Source organism: Pogona vitticeps, chromosome 3 (assembly GCF_051106095.1).
Source record: "Pogona vitticeps strain Pit_001003342236 chromosome 3, PviZW2.1, whole genome shotgun sequence".
NCBI classification, from domain to species: Eukaryota; Metazoa; Chordata; class Lepidosauria; order Squamata; family Agamidae; genus Pogona; species Pogona vitticeps.
In genome coordinates, this window is record NC_135785.1 from 2,568,739 (window position 1) to 2,589,475 (window position 20,737).

Here is a 20,737-nt window from a genome sequence, read left to right on the forward strand (position 1 = left end):
AGCGAGATGAGTTCATTTACACTCTCCTGCACCATCACCACCCCCAACGCCTACCCCTGTGCTGGAGGCAGAGAAACAGACAGGCTCAAAGCAGTCTCTGAATGCCAGGGACGGGTTTTGACAGCTAAACACGGCTCTGGTTGAGTTCTCTTGTCTCCCAAAGGCCTTCCCTTTATGGACTCATCGCCACCCGGACCCAGACGTCCTCCAAGTGAAATCCTGGAGTTTCATTTAAGACGACGCTACCAGCATCCGATATGTTCATGGGGGGATTTCTTGACTTCCCCTTGTCTTCTATATATCCGGACTTTTGCCACAGCAGCGGAAAATAAGGCTGTCTTTTTTTTTTCTGCCACGGAAGAGAGTTTGGTACGTTTGTAATCTTGGTTTTTCCAGACAGCCTGATGAGGTGGCGATCCACCAGAACAGCGCCTTTGCACTTGCTTGAGCTGAAGAATATCTCAGCAAAGGTTTCTCAGCCTTCCCCCCATAAAAGAAAACCACAGTGAAACACACTGGCTGCAATCCTCGGCTTAGTGTGTTAAGTTGTAATAGAGTAGGCCCATTGAATTGGTGGCGATGGGTCTCCTTGAGTTGCAATTCACTATGCTACAGCAAGCAGCCATTAGAGTAGACTTACTATTCTAACCAACAGGATTTCAGGCACAGTTGAAAAAAATGGACAATTGTTGAACATGTCTTATTATTATGCAAGACCAAAAAACCCCGGTAACAATTTGTTCCAAAACTGTGTTTTTACCCATGAAAATATATATACAGTGGTGCCTCGCTTAACGAGCACACCATTTAACGATGAATCCGCATAGCGATGCAGATTTTGGGATCATTTTTACGATCGCATTGCGATGTTTTAATAGGCTAAACATCACATTACGATGAGATCTTCACATTGCGATGTTAGGGAAACAGCTGGTCGGCGGTTCCAAAATGGCTGCCGGATCAAGAAAATGGCCGCCTGCAGTGTTTTCGCACCCTGCCCTCACTTACAGAGGTGGCGAAAATGGCGGCCGGATGGGGAATTTTTGTTTACCGGTGAGTTTTCCCCCCATAGGAATGCATTAAACGTGCCATATTTTCATGGGTAAAAACACAGTTTTGGAACCAATTGTTACTGGTTTTTTTTGCTCTTGCATAAGAATAAGACATGTTCAACAATTGCCCATTTTTTCAACAGTTTTTTTTAAATTGTTGGTTAACCCCTTGCATTCTTCCACAAAGAGTTTTTTTCATGAAATACAAGGATTATTTTGTCTGTTTGTCTTAAATAAACAGAGAGACACGACCACAAAACAAAGTTCCACTTGTTAAAATGTTTTTTTTTAATTTCTTTTTTGCAAAAAAAAAAAAAAAAAAAAAGCACAACTCCGGGAGGCAGTGGAAGACAGGAGGGCCTGGCGTGCTCTGGTCTGTGGGGTCGTGAAGAGTCAGACAGGACTTAACGACTAAACAACAACATCCCATCTTTCTCCCCAAAAGAGACCCAAGGTGGCTCAACTTAAAAAGACAAAAAAAAAAAAAAAAAAAAAAAAAAAGCAAAGCGTGCTGCTTATATACCGCCCCTTAGTGCTTCAAGCACTCTCTGGGCGGTTTACAAGTGAATGATGCAGGCTCCATATGGCCCTTTGGCTGCTGCTCGCTGCTGTTGCCATTGGGACAGGCGCATGGTTGGATTATGAGTTCATCATGACCTCATAATCCATAGTGGGAGTCTCTTGCCTGACCTGAGGGCCTCAGGCTGCCAGTCGGGATCTGATCCAGCACAGCCCAGGGGCCTGACCGGAAGCTGGAGGTTCGGTCCATCATGTCATGCAGCTACTATTTGTTCCTTTGTTGCCTTGGTTTGTTCCTGCTTCTCCTGTGGAACATCTACCTCCTTGGGCTCTGGCATGGCCGATTCGAGGTGGGTCCGAGGGTCTCCTACTGCCTCTGGTCTGCCTGGCACAAGGCAGGATCTCTGCCCTGCTTGATCCGGGAGAGAAGGAGAGCACTCACCCGCCCCTGTTTTCCTCTTGCAGGCCAGAAGGGAAGAGTGCCAATGCTCCAGGGACTGCCAGAGGAGCGCCAGCCCTTCGAGGACCCACCGCTGATGCTGTTACATCCCCTGACAGCAGGCGGCTGAGGAGGAGGCCTCCCTCCCTCCCTTCCTTCCTTCCCTCCCTCCCTTCTTTCCTTACTATCTATCATCAAGTCCTCCCTCCCTCCCTCCATTTCGCTTATTGATGAATCTGCAGCAGCCATTCTTCTGTACACCTGAGCCCAAGGGATGCATGCAGGCGCTGTTGTTTAATTGTAAATAAAATTCATTTCCTCAAAAAAAAGAGAAGCTCTGGTTCATGAATGTGGAATATTGTGCTTCTCTACGCACAATTCAAAAAGCCAGGAAATAGCCCGATATTGCTGCACAATATCATGCCAGCATTGCCAGCAGGAAAAAAACAATGCTGGGTTTTACATAGCAAAGGGCTGCCTGAATGTTGATGACACCCATGGCTGCTGTCAGGATGGTCTAAAAGATCCCCTCTTGTGCTTACTACCATTCACAGTTGTCGGGGGGGAAAAGCCCTTCCTTCCTTCCCTCCTCTGTCTCTTTTCCTTCTCTCCTCCTTCTCTTTTCATTCATTCCTTCTTTCCTCTCTTTTCCTTCCTTCCTTCCTTCCTTCCTTCCTTCCTTCCTTCCTTCCTTCCTTCCTTCCTTCCTTCCTTCCTTCCTTCCTTCCTTCCTTCCTTCCTTCCTTCCTTCCTTCCTTCCTTCCTTCCTTCCTACCTACCTACAAATCACTGCCTGTCCAGCATGAACTCACAGTCTGCAAGTTTTAATTTCCTTCACAAAATAATTTGTTTTCCCTATGAGCTCACACTCGTCAGGTTAAGATGGCAATTACAGGAAATACAAAAAAAAAATGGCCTACAGTTCAGTCAGTGGGAAATTTTTAATCACCTGCCACCATTCAGTTTCTCTGCTTAGACAGGGAAGCCTTATTGCAGATAGTTGAAAAACTTATTTATTTAGATGACGGGCCCCATAAGCCCAGAGCCCACTATTCCGTACTGGCTGGGGGTGGGGGTGGGGTTCGGGTCAGTGCAAAATAAAATAAAATAAAATGAACAAATGGAAATACATACACAAACACACACCATTGCTTATGAGGAGGTTTGAGAATGTCACAGAAGCACACAGCAATACTGCCTGCAGGATACATAAGTCTGGGCTCCTACACAAAAGGTCAAAACTGTGGCAAGAGACTTAAGATGCATCCAGGAGAGAACGGTCACACCAGCCAAAGAGAATGGGGCAGCCCCAGGGGTGACAGCCAGCTATAGTTAGGGAATAAAAATAGAGAAACCGAGTGGTTCTCCGTCAGTGTATTTCATTTCCTTATCCGCCGAACCTGTACGGAGAACCTATCGTATGGAACGCAAGAAATCAGAAGATGCCCGAGATTCGTCAGCGGGCAATGGAAGAAAAGGGAAACATCCTCAGATGTAAAGGGTGTTTCACTGGCCACCAAGACCAAGATTATCCGTAGTATGATAATACGGCTGATAATTTATTTATTTATTTATTTATTAATAAATAAAATTATTAAATGATTGTGGATCTGAAAGCTGTTCAGGGAAGGAAGGAAGGAAGGAAGGAAGGAAGGAAGGAAGGAAGGAAGGAAGGAAGGAAAGAAAGAAGGACGGAAGGAAGAAATAGAGAAGGAGGGAAAAGAGAAAGCTGTTTAGTGAAGAAAGGTAATGGGAATAAAACTGATCTGTGTTTTGGAGCATATCACGGGGTGGGCCAGGGAGATGAACACGTGGGTCTTACATCAGATCGAACCTGGGTTTTTTTCTGTAGAAGCCAAAGAGGACCAAATCGAGGCTCTTGCGCCTTGGGCACATCATGAGCAGACAAGAGCTACGAGAGAACTCAATCATGCTGGAAGAAGGGAAAGGCCGCAGGAAAAGAGGAAGAGCTCACACGAGATGGACCGACACCATAAAGGAAGCCACATCCTTCAGTTTGAAGCAGGGCTGTGAATGACAGGACTTTTGGCAGGTCCTGAATGCACAGCCACCAGAAGGGACTTGGTGGCATGGAACGGCACGAGAGTTACAAAGGGAAAAAAAAAGAGTAACCCCTTTTGAGATTGGGGCAGTTGGTATAATAAATGTCTCTCTAGCTGTTTCTCATGGACCCGAGGCAAGGGCTGGTGACACCTTATCAATGGCCCCTTAAATTTAGATTGCGCCCTTTTCCGGCCCGGCGAATGTTTATTAATGAGGCAGGCAGCTTTCTCGGAGAAGATGGAGGGTTTCCTTGAAAGACTCGGACAGGCCTGGAATCCTGTGGCTGAAATTCGCCACGGGGGGTGGGGGGGCTTTTATTTATTTTAATTCCTCCCCGTCGGACCTTGTCAATGAACCACGCTCTTCCGCGGTGCAGCCACAGAAGAAATCCCACCGACACGCTGTCTCGGATTTAGCTGTTGTGTCAAAAGGGTATATATAAAGAAGCCCTCCACAAGCCGGTGCCTGCTTTCCTGATGTGCCAGAAGACAAATCCCATCATTCCAGGCCAGCTTCTCATGCTGATGCAGAATGATGGGACTTGTAATCCAGCACACTAAGAAGGCCCGTCACCCCATTCAGCGCCCCTGTGAGCTCTCGTGCCTGACCCTGGATCCTCACTTCCGTGGCCCTGTCACGCCTACGTTTAAGGAGGACACACTTCCTCGCTTTCACAGAGTACCACATTTTATTGCTTTGTTGTGATCTTGGCATATTTTCATGGCATTACTACCACGGTAGTACAGAATCCAACATGTTTTCGATTGCACGGTAATAACACCTAGGCAAATCTGTTTTGGGAGGTGTTTAACGAACACAGGAAACACACCTTTATAATATTTTTTAGCAGAGTCTTATCTCTGATGACAGGTGAGAAGTGAAAACGTGCCAAGCAGACACTTTAAGTGAAACCGCGGTGTTTTAAGAGGCGCACCACATCCCCACTGGATCAGGACAGGCTCAAGGGGGAGGGTCTTCCCAATCTGTTTGGTCTGTTTGGCCGTGTTCTGGAGCCCCCCTCCCCCCCGAGCATGTGCCAAGCCGTTCCTGCTTCTTGGGCGAAATTCTGGTTTGGGAGACATACAAAATTCGGTTTTTGGGGATTGCAGTTCTCCTGAAACCTCCCTACAAGCATGGTCGTTTCTAGGAGTCAACAGTCCAAAACGATAAGACTCTGCAGAAAAATCTCCAGAAAGGTGGGCAGGGAGTTCTTTAAAGGAGCTTGGTGACGCAGGGGGTTAAACTGCAGTACTGCAGTGAAGACTCTGCTCACAATCAGAGTTCGATCCCAGGTGAGCTCAGGTAGCCGGCTTGAGGCTGACTCAGCTTTCCATCCTTCCAAAGTTGGTAAATTGAGGACCCAGCTCGTTTGGGGGATGGGCAATGTGCAGTCTGCATACAGTGGGGTCTCGACTTACGAACTTAATCCGTATTGGAAGGCAGTTCTCAAGTCGAAAAGTTCTCAGGTCGAATCTGCATTTCCCATAGGAATGCATTGAAAACCATTTAATCCGTATCTGCTCTTTTCGTCCATAGAAACTAATGGGAAGCTGCTATTCCACCTTCTGCCACTAGAGGGGGATATTTTTTCCTTTTTCCTTTTAACCTAAGATGACTTAGCTTTTAAAAAAAGGGAAAAAAAGAGTTCGTAACTCGAATCTAAGTTTGTAAGTCGAGCATATATTCCTATGAGAGCGGTTCGTAAGTCGAAACGTTTGTATGTCGAGCTGTTCGTAAGTCGAGACCTCACTGTAATTAAATTGCAAACCTCCCAGGGAGTGCTTGAAGCACTATGGGATGGTCTATAAGCAACACACTTTTTCTAAAGAGAGCCTATCCACCACTCCCTGTCTCCTCTCATCACGGACTCTTCTGGAGAACATCTTTGACCTCTCTTGATGGGTTGGGAATAGAGGAGATGATGTCCCCCCCCCCCACCTCCAATACTCTGAATGCCTTAAAGGGCTACAGAAGGACCCCTGGAGTTCACTTAATTAACTCTAATCCCTGATTTAGTAGCATTAAAGACGGATTAAAAGGGAAAAGGCACAGAAACGATGCTGCGAAAAGATAAAAAGGTAAACGAAAGGATGCTCAAATGTTTGTTTCAGGAAAGGTTACCAGTCCACCCCGTCTCTCTCTCTCTCTCTGTGGGTTTCTCTTCCCAGAAGCTGTTTCTACACACGCAGCAGCCAACGGCTGTCCGTGACCCAGAATAGCTGGATATTTGGGGTTTTAAATCAACACCTTTAATAGATTAGGAAAGCAAGAGGGTTTGGCCTGCAGACAGTCTCTCAACGCTATACGCAGGGCATCCATCAAGACCGCCAAGGGCCCAGAGACGTCAGTGGTCGGCTTCCTTCGCATCTCCTGCTAGACTGTCTTCTGCTGGCATCCTGTCCAAACTGGAACGAGGTGCTTGCCCACATCCTACCGTGTTTCCCAGAAAATAAGACAGAGTCTTATTTTAATTTTTGCTCCAAAAAATGCATTAGGGCTTATTTTGAGGGGATGTTTGATTTTTTTTTCATGTACAACCATCTACATTGATTCAAAGACAGTCCTGTCATCTTCTTCTGGTGGCTGCACAAAGCAAAGCAAAGCTAAGCGTGCTGCTTATATACCGCCCCATAGCGCTTCAAGCACTCTCTGGGTGGTTTACAAGTTAATTATGCAGGCTACACATTGCCCCCCCCTTGCAAGCTGGGTACTCATTTTACCGACCTCGGAAGGATAGAAGGCTGAGTCAACCTTGAGCCGGCTACCTGGGATTAAACCACAGGACGTGAGAACAGTTTTGGCTGCAGTACAGCAGTTTAACCATTGCGCCAGAGGGGAGGGCGGGGTTTGACTTAACGGGGGCTTATTTTGGGGGTAAGGCTTATACAGTGGTGCCTCGTTTAACGACGATAATCCGTTCCAGGAAAATCGCCGTTAAGCGAAAACATCGTAAAGCGGGGGGAAAAACACATTGAAACGCATTGAAACCCATTCAGTGAGTTCCAGTGGAGTAAATACTCTTCATCCAGCGAAGATCCTCCATACGGCGGCCATTTTTGCTGCCTGTATAGCGAGGAATCCGTCCCTAAACACAGCGGGGAGCCATTTTAATTACCCGACGGCCATTTTGAAACCGCAGATCAGCTGTTAGAAAAATGTAGTTTGCGAAGAATCGGTTCCCGAAGCAGGGAACTGATCATCGCAAAGCGAAATTCCCCCATTTAGACCATCGTTTTGCGATCGCAATTGTGATCGCAAAAAGATCATTGTAATGCAGTTTTGTTGGAATGCGGGGCAATCGTAAAGCGAGGCACCACTGTATGATGAGCATCCTGAGAAATCGTACTAGAGGTTATTTTCAGGTTAGGTCTTATTATCGTGGAAACAGGGTACCAGCGTGCTCCCTGTCTTGCACACTCCCCATCTAGCTTGTTTTAAGGAAATGTTACTGCAGCCCTAATACAGTGGTGCCTCACATTACGAAGTTAATTTGTTCCAGCGAAATGTAGAACGAAAATGTCGTAATGCGAAAATAAAAAGCCCATTGAAACGCATTGAAACCCCTTCAATGTGTTCCAATGGGCTGGAAACTCACCAGCGAAGATCCTCCATAGGGCGGCCATTTTCGGTGGCCATCTTGCAAGGAATATGTCCAAAACCACAGTGGGGAGCCATTTTATTTACCTGGCAGCCATTTTGAAACCGCCGATCAGCTGGAGGAAAATCATCGTTTTGTGAAGAATTGGTTCCCGAAGCAGGGAACCGATCATCACAAAGTGGAAAAACCCCATTCAGACCATCGTTTTGCGATCACAATTGCGATTGCAAAAAGATCGTCGTAATGCGGTTTCGATGTAATGCGGGGCAATCGTAAAGTGAGGCATCACTGTAATTTGGAGAAGGGGACAAAAGGTGGTTATTTTCCGAATGATGACAGTATGCAAAGATAAGTATGACCTAACTGATTGTGTGGTGATTCTCTTATTTTTACTCCCCCACCCAACCCAAAATTAAAAATGCACTTCCCACTCTATATATTCTTCTCTGCACAGACTCTGGGTTCACGTGAACTCTTCAGAGAGAACTCTGTCAAGCAACAGCCTGGCGCAACCTGCTGTTGATCGGTCCTATCAGTCACCCACAAGTTACAGGGTTTGTCTACGCAGGGGTCATGTGCCATCCATAGTTTGCCATTCCTGCTCCAGTGAGTTCCCGGATAGCATTTGAACCCAGATGTACTTAATCTGTGTCCAGTGCTCTATCCATGACACCAGTGGTTCCCAACCTTGGGTCACCCAGGTGTCCTTGGACTGCAACTCCCAGAAGCCTTCACCCCAGGTGTCCTGGCAAGGGCTTCTGGGTGTTGCAGTCCAAGAACACCTGGGTGACCCAAGGTGGGGGGCACTGATCTCCACCAGAGCATACCTGGATGAGAACGAGACAGTCTGTGTGAGACATATATCTATACCTGTCTCTACATTATCTGCTCAAGAACAATCCTGAGAATGCTGAGGTCACTCCATCCACTTTTTCATCTGATCCGTCCATCCATCCACCCACCCACCCACCCACCCACCCATCCATCCATCCACCCACCCACCCACCCACCCATCCACCCATCCATCCATCCATCCATCCATCCATCCATCAAAGCAAACCAGCCTTGTTACCCCTGTATCCTTAATCAGAGTGGGGACTATGGGCTCAATGACATGCAGTGGACCCTTGACTTACAGACGGCTCGACTTACAGACTTTTTGAGTTACAGACTTCTCTGGCCACAAAATCTAGGTTCGACTTGCAGCCGGAGAATCGACCTACAGACCAGAAAAAAACCAAAATGGAATAAAAATGGAACAAAAACGGCCAGTTACGGGATTAATCGGTTTTCAATGCATTGTAGGTCAATGGAGACTCGACCTACAGACTTTTCGACCTGCAGCCACCGTTCCAATACGGATTAATTCCGTAAGTAGAGGGTCCACTGTAGTCAAGGCTTTTATCCACCGTGCTATTTAGTCTTTCCCATAAATTTTTCCTTTCCTGGAGCCTAGCTGAAGTTCATTTATTTTGCCCCCCCCCCCCAAGAGCAACTGATCCCAAGTAATGCTCACCTGTTCTTCACAAGCAGATCAGGCAAAATCCAAAGAAACAAGACAAGATGAGAGAAAAACAGGTGGCGCCCTAAAGACGAACTATTGTATTTTAATATGTCCGCATTTGTGGACACACTGGACAAAATTCACGCAGACCCAAAGACCACAGGACTGTGAAAAGTGCACTCACTCCGCGGTGGGAAAACAAAGAAGCAAACAGCACCAGCACGTGGTGGAAAGAAAGGGAAGTCTTAAATTAACAAATGAGACAATAATTGCTATTGCTTGGAAGAAGAACGCGGCCGCTGTATTATTAACACTAGCTAATAATTATTAACTTTCAAAGGGCTGGTTAGCCTTACTGCTGGCTGGATGTTTATGCTAATTATCCCTTTCAAAGTCCATAAGCACTGGTAACACAATTATAATTTGCTGTGCCCCATTCCGCTCTGATTCCACCCCAAAACCACGACCACTTTGCACAGATCTGAATACCGTCGGGCAGAAGTGGATTGTCATCCAGCAAAGCTGACGCTAAAATAAATATCTCGGTCTCAAGAGAGGCCAGCACGTCCGTCTCTTCCACTTGGCTTCCTGCCTGCTCTGGTCCTTGGGGCTGCTTGATCTGGTACGGGCCTGCCTGTCACACATCCCATTGGTGTGGATAACGAGCCTTGTCTGTCCAGAGGGATTTCTGCCCGTCACGATCTACCTTCTGCATTCAGAAAAAGAGGGACTTCCCATTAGGAAGTCTGCATTGGAGAGCAAGGTTATGGGGTTTAGAATCCAAGAAACCCCCAAATCTCCTATGCAAACTATGCATGATGGACAGCGGGGTTTCACTGAACTGGGGATTATTGTCGGAGCAGGAGTTATATTATGAGCATCCTGAAAAATCATACTAGGGCTTATTTTCAGGTTAGGTTTTATTTTCGGGGAAACAGGGTAGTTACAGGTAACTATCAACTTTTTGGAGAAGAGGATATGCAACTAATAGTTACAAAGTTACTCCTAACATCTAAATTACTCAGGTGTAAGGAGTCACGTCTAGTTACTTCTAGAAGCATTCTGACACAAATGTGCCAGGTTTTGTGTCATGCTCTTATCAATTCTAAATGGCAAGGGTTTTGTCCTTTTAGAACTACTTTCAAAAGAGCAATATCAAAACTGGCCACTAGAGGGAAGTAAAGTATCTTTCCCTGCATTTTCCTAGTCTGTGGGCAATGGCAAGGTAATATGCTTCACATGACCTTTGCATGGCTGTAGCGTGCACACAAGGTCAACCTGTTTCAACCAAAAGGCCTTATATACTTGCACAAAAGGGTGCATGCACGAGCATCTCCTTGGTGCAAGCCCTAGTGAGCACCAACCATAGGTTCAACACGTTACTGCAGAGACAGTCATAAATGAAGTAGATTCTGCCTAGTGTGGTTTACTGATTATTTTTATCTGTGTCCATTTTAAAAATGCTCCATATGCCAATTTGGACAACTTTTTTTGGGGGGGGGCAACTAGGGGAAACAAAGAAAAACATGTCTCTAGAGAAATCGATTGATTGATCAAAGCTGAGAGTCCCATTTTTGAGAATGGAATGCAGCTATCTGGCAGGCGCGCAGGAGGCCATAAGGACCTCTTAGCATCCCCTTTGCGGCAGAAGGCCTGGGGAGGCCATCCTAAGCCCCCCCCCCCAGCCCCACACCCCGCTTGCTTTCCTGTAGGTATCTTTGTGTGAGTCGCTCTTCTGCGGCCACTTCTTCCCACTTGGCTATTTGTGTGCGTGCGTGCCTGTGTGCGTGCGTGCGTGCGTTACAGAGACAGGATGGCAGAAAACTTGTTGACAGCTAAAAGGTAAAAGCAAATACTGTATTTTTAGACCGCGGGGCAGACTTCTTGCAGGAGTCTCGGCTTGTAAGTGCCCATTTCTCTGACACCACGTCCAGCCGCCGCATGAAAAATAAAGAAAGGAAAAAAGGGAGAGAGAAAAAACCCACCAACATTATGGCAATCACATTTCCAGGGCATTATGAGTCACTGCCCAAAGTCTAAAATGAGAAATAAATAATTGGTCATCACTCCTGGAGGCATTAAAGGTGGGGGGGGGAGAGAGAGGAAAAACCGCCCCAGAAAGTCAAACTTCTCCAAAAAACTTTGTTTCCCATTTTGACTGTTTCTCATCCTGTGTCAGTAGGGTTGTCTTTTTATTATTATTTTTAATTAAATACATTTAAACATACCCGACATGAAAATGGACCCAGAGTCGGTGGATGGTGGTGATTTAATAATAATCTTACTGTGTTTCCCTGAAAATAAGACCTAACCTGAAATTAAGCCCTAATTAGGATTTTCAGGATGCTTGTCATATAAGCCCTACCCCCAAAATAAGCCCCAGTGAAGAGAAACCCCACCCTCCACCCTTGTGCAGCAACCAGAAGAAGAGGATAGGGCTGTCTTTGAATCAATGTTGATGGTTGTCCCAAAACAACAACAACAACAACAACAACAACAACAACAACAACAACAACAACAACAACAACAACAACAACAACAATTCAAACCTCCCCTGAAAATAAGCCCTAATATGTTTTTGGAGCAAAAATTAGTATAAGACCCTGTCTTATTTTCAGGGAAACAGGGTAGGACGGCACAGCCGGAAGAGACCCCTGTGGATCATCTAGTCTAGCCCCTGTCAAAGAGGCCCATTGGGAGAATCGAACTCCCAACCTCTTGGCTACACAGCCAGAGACCTGAACCCCTGAGCTCCCCAGCCAGCTCCTAATCTTAGAACGGCAGAGCTAGAAGGGACCCTAGGGACCATTGAGTCCAATTCCTGTCAAGGAGGCCCATTGGGGGAATCGAACTCCCAACCTCTGGCTCCACAGCCAGTGGCCTCAAGCAGCTATCCAGGAGTTCATGATGCATTAAAATGGAGGTGGGTGTGGGTGGGATAAAAAATGGCTATGAGACCAGTGATAGGAGTGGAAGGTGCCTTGCACCAGCTCAGACTGGCAGCCCACCTCTCCTGCGACTCCAGACTCTGACCGGCAGCCATAGTTTCCCAGGGGTTCCGGATGGATCCTCTACTTATGGAATTAATCCATATTGGAACGGTGGCTGCAGGTCGAAAAGTATGTAGGTCGAGTCTCCATTGACCTACAATGCATTGAAAACTGATTAATCCCGTAACCGTCCGTTTTTCTTCCATTTTGGTTTTTTCTGGTCTCTAGGTCGATTCTCCGGCTGCCAGTCGAACCTAAATTTTGCGGCCAGAGAAGTCTGTAACTCGAAAAGTCTGTAAATTGAGCCGTCTGTAAGTCGAGGGTCCACTGTAGTCATTCAGTCGTGTCCGTCTCTTTGTGACCCCATGGACCAGAGCACGCCAGGTCCTCCTGTCTTCCACTGCCTCCCAGAGTTGGGTCAAATTCATGTTGGTAGCTTTGGTGACACTGTCCAACCATCTCATCCTCTGTCGTCTCCTTCTCCTCTTGAATTAACACTTTCCCAACATCAGGGTCCTTTCCAGGGAGTCCTCTCTTCTCATGAGATGGCCAAAGGATTGGAGCCTCAGCTTCAGGATCTGTCCTTCCAGTGAGCAACTCAGGGTGGATTTCCTTCAGAACAGAGAGGTTTGTTCTCCTTGCAGTCCTGGAGACTCTCAAGAGTCTCCTCCAGCACCACAATTCAAAAGCATCCATTCTTCGATGGTCAGTCTTCTTTATAGTCCAGCGCTCACTTCCATACATTGCTACTGGAAAAACCATAGCTTTGACTATGCGGACCTTTGTCGGAAAGGTGATGTCTCTGCTTTTGAAGATGCTGTCTAGGTTTGTCATTGCTTTCCTCCCAAGAAGCAGGCATCTTTTAATTTCATGGCTGCTGTCACCATCTGCAGTAATCATGGAGCCCAGGAAGGTAAAATCTGTCACTGCCTCCGTAGCTTCCCCTTCTATTTGACAGGAGGTGATGGGACCAGTGGCCATGATCTTAGTTTTTTTGATGTTGAGCTTCAGACCATTTTTTTGCGCTCTCTTCTTTCACCCTCATTAAGAAATTCCTTAATTCCTCCTCACTTTCTGCCACCAGAGTGATCCTTTCCTTGCTCATCCTTAACATTTATTTCCTGGCAGGATCCCATCCAAGTACAAACAAAGTCTGACTGTATGGGCCTTTGTGTGTGTCCACGTCAGAAAGGCTGTGTAAAAAAGTTATTTTTGACCTTTAAAGACAGAAGAAACCTCTTCACATTTCAGTGTTGTTTGACTTGCCTCCATTCCCCTATTACACTACTTGTGGTCCCTCAATAAAAAATAATTTCTGTTTGTTGAAAGTCAAACTCTCCTCGTTCTTTATTTGAAGAGTCACCGAGAAGAAGGAAACCAGACCATGCACAGGCAAAAATAAATAAATAAATAAAAATACAGCCAGGTCCCATGAAGCTATCCTTTACCAATAAGTAAAGAGAGTTTAACTGAGGCTCAGAAACCTTTTGACGAAACACCTGAACGATCTGGGCCTCCCCGTAGGCTCATGTTCCTTTCTACGGATGGGATTTCTGGATTTCACTACAAATCCCATAATTCCTCATTCTGGGAGTTCTACCTGATTTTGCACACACCCCTAAATGCGGCTCGCCTGGGAGATAGGCCTTAGCCGGACTTCTGCCTCCTGTTCCGAAAAAGCTCCCAGCTTGCACCACAAAGGGAAGAACAGGAAGTTTGCACGGAGCTAGGCCGAGCTTAAGTCTCAAGGTCTGCAAACTTAAGCCTTTTGGAGCCATGTGTAAGGCATCCAAAAGGCGTGCGCAAGTCCGACAGACCTCCCACAATGGGGGGTTATGGGGTTTGTAGTCCAAGAAATCCCCAAATCCCCTCTGTATCCCTTCTCCACGACACTGTCTTTGATAGCTTCTCAGCCTGTTGTCCAGGTTCCCCCCAATTCTGAGTCTTCCAGAATGCCTTGCCGGGAGTAAGAGCTTTATGCTGAAATGGGTTGCATTTTTAACCCTACCCGTTCAGCCCTCATTGGCATGCTTCGGCGCTATCACACCAGCAGTTCTTTGTTTTCACTGTAAGCTTCCCGTCCTCATGAAGCGTCTGTGTGCCTGTGAGCGGCATGTGTTCCTTAAGAACAGGCTGTTGCTTGACATGATGTAGGCAACGCCAGCTGTTTCTTTTAGTTGCCAGACAGCCGTCGAACTTGCCCATCTGGCCCTTGAGAGTGGATGCATTCCTTCAGCAGAGAGTCAAACGAAGGCATGTTCTCCTCCGGCACGGCGGGGAATCCTAAATTTGACACAGGGGCAGCTTGCTCACGAGGGCACGGGGACGGGCCTCACCCCCAAAACCTCAGAGGTGGAAGCCCCCCCTTTCTCACGTCACAAAGCGTGCTTACGATTCTTGGCCGTGTTCAGTTTTGTCTGGACTTTCCACTCTGCCTTCCTTAAACCATGGCTAGGCGGGCAAGTCATTTCCAAACTTTTTCCAAACAGCTCCGGACAAATCCACCTTGACAGGCCTGATCCATGCCTTTCCCTTCCTCTTTTGCGCATCAGCTTAGAAGAAGCATCACTTTACGGAAAACTCAATTTCAGTTGAGGGTGGGATTAAATCACATCTGTGGTTTAAAATGATATCTCTACATCTATATTTATATCACACACACCCCTATATGCATACACTCATGGATTTGCATAGGCATCAAAGATAAGGTGAAAGAAGAAGGATGATGAGCGTCCCTCTCTCTCTGTTTCTCTCTCTCTCCCTCTCCTGCGTGACCTGCTTTTGAATAAACAACGTTATACTCCACAGTCAATTATCTCCCAAGTACAAAGTGTTCCGTTACCAAAAAAAGACTGTGAACAGCGGCTGGTCAAAAAGGACGCATCCGCGCACTGAAGTGAGCGCTTAATCTTTTGTGTTCCTGTATAATTTTATACAAATGGGGTCAGTCTGTGGGCTGCAGACAAGATGCGGCTCCTCGCTTCTCCCTCCCCAACGCCACCCACCTTCCATTATTTTATAAAAACGTCTAATTGCAGGCTTGAGGGAGAGGTGCTCGCCATGGGTCGGGCAATGAAACGAGGCAAGCTTTGCGCAGGCCGGTAATCAGGCTTCCAAACGGAAAGGGGGAAACAAATCCTTATGGCGCGTCGGGGACCCCTGTGAGTGAACGTTCTCCTTTACTGCGGCTCCTTTCCGCTTTGGTTTTGTACTGTTGGAGCTCAAAACCAGGGAGGTCGAACGCAGTTTGTTTTCGGGGCGAAGGACGAAATCTTCCGCCAGGAACCCTGCCTGTCGGCTGAGGTCCTGAAATGTATTCTGCTCAAAAGGAAAGTTAAGTTGGGGTGGGGATGTGGGCCACCCCGCCTGTCCAGTGGCTACCCACTAATTCTGGAACCCAGAGGGACCCCTCCCTCTCCTCGGTTTGCCCATTACTCATGTGCCCACTTTTATCTTTGTTCATCCGTTTCCTGGTTGTCCGGATTGACCTTTTCAATCCTATTGCGATGTTTCTTATTTATTTATTTATTTATTTATTTATTTATTTATTTATTTATTTATTTATTTATTTATTTATTTATTTATTTATTTATTTATTTCATTTCATTTCATTTCATTTCATTTACACCCCGCTCCCCCCCCAGACAGCATCTACTCGGGGCGGCTTACAAAATCATAAAATACCATAAAATGACAATAAAACATCACAATCAAAATAAACGACATTCATAATCATAAAAACATTTAAACAATAATATACAGTGGTGCCTCGCTTAACGGGCGCCCCGTTTAATGACGAATCCGCATAGCGATTAAGTTTTTGCGATCGCATTGCGATGATTCAGATAGGAAAATATCGCTTTGTGATGATCGGTAAGCTTTTTTGCTTACCGATTTTCACATAGCGATGTTTTTAGAATAGCTGATCAGCAGTTCCAAAATGGCCACCAGGTTAAAAAAAATGGTCGCCCGCTGTGTTTTCGCGCAGATTCCTCGCTTACCAGGCAGCAAAAATGGCGGCCGTATGGAGGATTTTCGCTTAAAGGTGAGTTTTTTGCCCATAGGAACGCATTAAACGGGTTTTAATGCATTCCTATGGGCTTTTTCTTTTTGCATAGTGACGATTTTTGCTGCACGGATTATCGTCGCTATGCAGGGCACCACTGTAGTATGAACAAGATGGGGAATGAAAGAACAGAACGATAGAATTCAAGAATTGTCAGGAGGGAAGGCCTGCCTGAAGAGCCAAGTTTTTAAATGGCTCTTAAGAACACCCAGGGAGGGAGCCAGAATGATTTCCATTGGGAGGGTGTTCCACAGTTGAGGGGCTACCGCCAAGAAGGCCCAGTTTCTTCTCATTGGGAAGCCTTTCGGGGGGGGGGGAAGTCTGTTTAGGAATGCTTCAAAAATAAGAGAAAGACAAATCCTGGCACTGATGAAAGCAAGGGTGGGCATTCAGTTTTGGGGGGTGCCACCCCCTCATGCGACCTATGCAGTGCCAGGCGCTTCTACTGAAAGATCACTACCAGCTGAAAGGAAGAAGGAGTTTGGGGTCTAAATGAAAGGTCTGGAAGGCAACCTGCATCATGCTTTTGGGTGAAGTTCAACCCCATTTGGAGGCTTCGTGAAATCTGATTCTCCAGGGAGGTGGGGATTGGAGTGGAAATACTTCACCGGTAAAACTCATGAGAACCAGGAGGGAGGGGTGCCTGTAAAATTTAGCCTCTGTGGTTCCTGGCTATCCAACTCTGTCTGGATTGCTCAGGGGTTTAAATCTCTGGCTGCAGAGCCTGAGGTGGGGAGTTCGGTTCCCCCCATTGGGCCTCCTTGAGAGGGGCTGGACTGGATGATCCCACGGGGTCCCTTCCAGTTCTGCTGTTCTCAGATTATGTGCTGGCTAGATAGCTCAGGGGTTTATCTCTCTGGCTGGGGAGTGAGAGGTTGGAAGTTCAATTTCCCCCTCAGTTCCTCTTGTGAGAAGAGCCAGCCTGTGTGCCCTTGGGCAAGCTGCAGAGTCTCAAGATGTCCCCAGAAGAAGGGAAGGGTCAACCCCTTCTGAGGATCCTCTACCTGGAAAGGGTGTTGCCATAAGGCAGAATTGACCGGATGACATCTGAGATGATGAGGATGATGGCCTCTTAATTTGTACACTGCTCATCAGAGGCCCCCACTTCCAGGATATGTTTTCGGCACCGGTGCTATTTCCGCGGCTGTTCTGCCCTCCCACATGTGCATCTTCTTACTCCCAATTTAAACCAATTTGATTTAAAGCCAATCCACGCTGCCACTTGCCCACAACCATTGGCTCATTTCTAACCAGCGGCAAAAAAAAAAGAGGAAAAAAAGGTCGTACAGTACTTCGAAACGGTGGATCTAATGTGGCTGCTTGTTTTTGTGTACCGCTGTTTTCAGATCAAGGCTGACCTCGTCTTACTTCTGGAACACATTTAGCTTAATTAGCTTAATTATCTGCCTTATTAACCAGAGGAGGTGGCAAGTCCACCCTCAAAGAAGCTTACGGGTTTGTCAAGACAGAACAGGTGGAGGGGAAAGCCAGCTCGGAGAGGTCACTGGCCCAGGGATGCAGAACGCTGGGGATGACCGACCCCCACTTTATGCACCCACCTCAACACAGGCAAGCGAGGGCATCAAGCCCACCGGGGCCATGCAGGACAAGAGGTGGCGATGTCTTTAGGAAAAGTGTTTGAGAAGTCAATGAGCTTTCTTTAGGGATCCTCTGGAACTCCCTGCCACTGGAGGCCAGCCTGGCCCCATCTCGGCTGTGCTTCTGCAAGCAAGCAAAATGCCTTTCTCTTCGGGCAAACTTTCCCTCAATGACCAGCTGCCTGAGTTGTGTGTGTGTGTTATTTAATGGATAGTTGTGCCTTAACTGCTTTGAATATGTTTTTAGTGCTGCTTTTCTTTACTGTGTTTCGGTGTGTCGTTCATTAGATCCTTTTTAGCATTTGTTCGCTTACTTTTTTTAGCTTCCAATATAGTCTTTCCTTAGGTAAGCCCGCCTTCGTGCACTCATTGTTTTCACCTTCAAATATTGTCTTTTTATGAGATAAGTTGTCTCGAGTCCTTTTTAAAGAGAACGGCCAGGTAAAAATATTTTAAATAAATAAAAATTGGGAGGGGGGGTCATTCTTCTTTCATTTTTGAGTACCTGGTCTTTTGATCAACCTGAAAGAGCCCAAATCTTTCCTGCCCTTTCCTTTCAAGGGCCGAGGCCACACGCAACCACCTACTTCAAAAGCCGGCAACACAATGCCGGAGAAACAGAAATCATCATCAGACCGATCCACATAACATGACATCCTTGTCAGCAGCATCAGCAGAAAACCGTACAGATGACAAAGAGATGCGTCATCATGTTTATCGCATCCCATTATCGCCTTTCACCCGACCGATGATCTTCTGAATGAGAAAAATCCAACTGAAATAGGATAGATCAGTGAGCCTCCCTCTTGGCATCAATCTTGACTCTGTCACCATCCTATGCTTGGAAATTGATTCCTGCATCAAGCAGGGGGGTTGGACCAACTGGATGGCCAACCTCACCATTCTACGAAGTCCCTCTTCTGTGTTTTCCCCCATTTAATCCCAAAGTCCCCTTCCTATTCGGCTGGTCCAGAGGCCAACTGCGGACCCAGGAATCACTCCTTGATAATGGGCAACTCCCAATGTGACCTGTCCATTTCTGGGCACAACTAAAACTCATGTGTTTTTTTTTTACATACGAAGGGCTAAGTTGATCTGAATCTAGCTTGTCTGAAGGGCCACATCCTCACGTACGAACCCCTTTACCATTGAAATTCTTCTGGGGAGGTCTTTTTTCTCAGCACTACCAGTGTGGGGTGGGGTGGGGGGAATCACTTGAAATACGGCTTTGGAGGGGAGCTCTACAAAGGCCTCAGAAAGAAAAATAAAGGGGTCAAATCAAGCCTGCTCTCTCTCTCTCTCTCTCTGGAAGCAAGAAAAAATTGATGAAAGTGAGGCTACTGTACTTTGCTAAGGCAAATATTACTGGAAAAGACAGAAGGCAGCAGGAAAAGAGGAAGACTGAACATGAGAAGGGTGGACTCCATCAAGGAAGCCACAGGCTTGAGTTAGCAAGACCTGATCAGGGTATTTCTGGATAGGCAGGGTGGTGTATTCTTAGGATGCTTGGGCAGAGGACCACAAAGACACAACAGGTGGTTTATCGGATGCTACATTCGGTGTAGCCGTTGGTCGCCCCGTGGGATGCTGAATAGATGAAAGGGAACAGAGTTCAAGGACTCTCCACTGGGCCACCGAAGATTTGTGTACCCCCTGGAACTCGCTGGCCTTTCAAATGCCCCTGCTGTTATTTCTAGGGCTTGTGCCTAGAAATAGACACACCTTCGGTGGCGCTCAGGCAAGACCAGGGCTTGGCCAGGCGACGGGGAGAATGGAAATTCTGCTTTGCATGGGAGAGCCACAAGGGATGGGGACACACGAAGGCGAAGATGGAAATTCCCCTCCATCCAAAAGGCAGAGGACGTGTCTGAAGAGATGTTTCGTTCTTCACATTTCGTTCTCTCTCTACCCACTTCTTAAATCAATTAGGAAGACCTCGGCTGCGGCTGTATTCTATTTGTCCAGACGGCATTACCCTCGGCTCTCCCAAGAAGCTACTTTACGTGGAAACCTCCTGCTTCGGACGGTGGTTCCGTTACATCAGCCCTCCTGAACTCGGTGTCCTCCAGACACGTCAAACCACGGCCCTCGCTGCCTCAACCAGTCCAGCTTTGACAGGCCACAGGCTGCCTGGGTTTCGTAAGTGTCCCCCAAAACTGTGAATGGAAGGCCAGAGAGAAAGCGCAGCCACGCCGCCCCTCTCCGGCATGAATTGCCTGGTTCTGTCCAAAATGCCGTCCCCGCCGACATGAAAGCTCCGTTGAGCGTCTGAGGAAATCCCTTTTTGACCCTTTTTAGTATTTGTATATACTTACTGTTTTTAGATGTTAAATATTGTCTTTAAGGGAAATAAGCCGCCTTGGGTCTTTTTTTAAAAAATCAATAAATAATAATAATAATAAAACATCTTTTGCCTCAAACTCTCGCCAGCAGTGATCTTAAAAAACCAGCAAACATGCCCAGCCGTGCTCTAGAAAAGATGGATTTAAGGAGGGTGGCAGGCCTTGGTACCTTAAAAGCACCCCAATAAGGCTGACACCAGCTTTGGGGCAGCTGGCACTGGGGGGGGGGGGGTGTCTGCCATTTTGAATTCCTAGATGCAGCACCAGCAAGGAAGAAGTCAGGTGGGCACCCAACAGGTGACCCAGCTCATGGTGTTCCCCCAGGCCACTTCTGCCATGGACTTCAGCAGTCCGTCCTTGGGGGGGGGGTTTCCTAGTGGGACCCCCCCCTCCAGAAGGAAGGGCATTTGATTGGGGTCATTCTAAACTAGGGCCAACCCTAATGGGGTCTGAGAGTGGATCAGGACATCCATAAGGGAAACAGAGGTTCTCCACAGATTTCTAGGAATGAAATGTCTCAGCCTGGATCAAACCCCAACACTCTGCCCGTTCCCTGAACCCTTCC

General features: G+C 46.9%; 1 protein-coding gene and 1 long non-coding RNA gene across 4 annotated transcripts in view; both read right to left on the reverse strand.

Annotated features, from left to right (window-relative positions):
- Window positions 1-20,737, reverse strand: part of LPP (LIM domain containing preferred translocation partner in lipoma) — a 318,860-nt gene that overhangs the window by 72,272 nt on the left and 225,851 nt on the right. The window lies entirely within an intron of this gene.
- Window positions 1,363-20,725, reverse strand: LOC144587955 (uncharacterized). Its single transcript, XR_013543226.1, has 2 exons — window positions 2,786-20,725; window positions 1,363-2,721 (listed from the first exon to the last, which is right to left on the reverse strand). It is a non-coding gene; the product is annotated as an uncharacterized LOC144587955 (long non-coding RNA).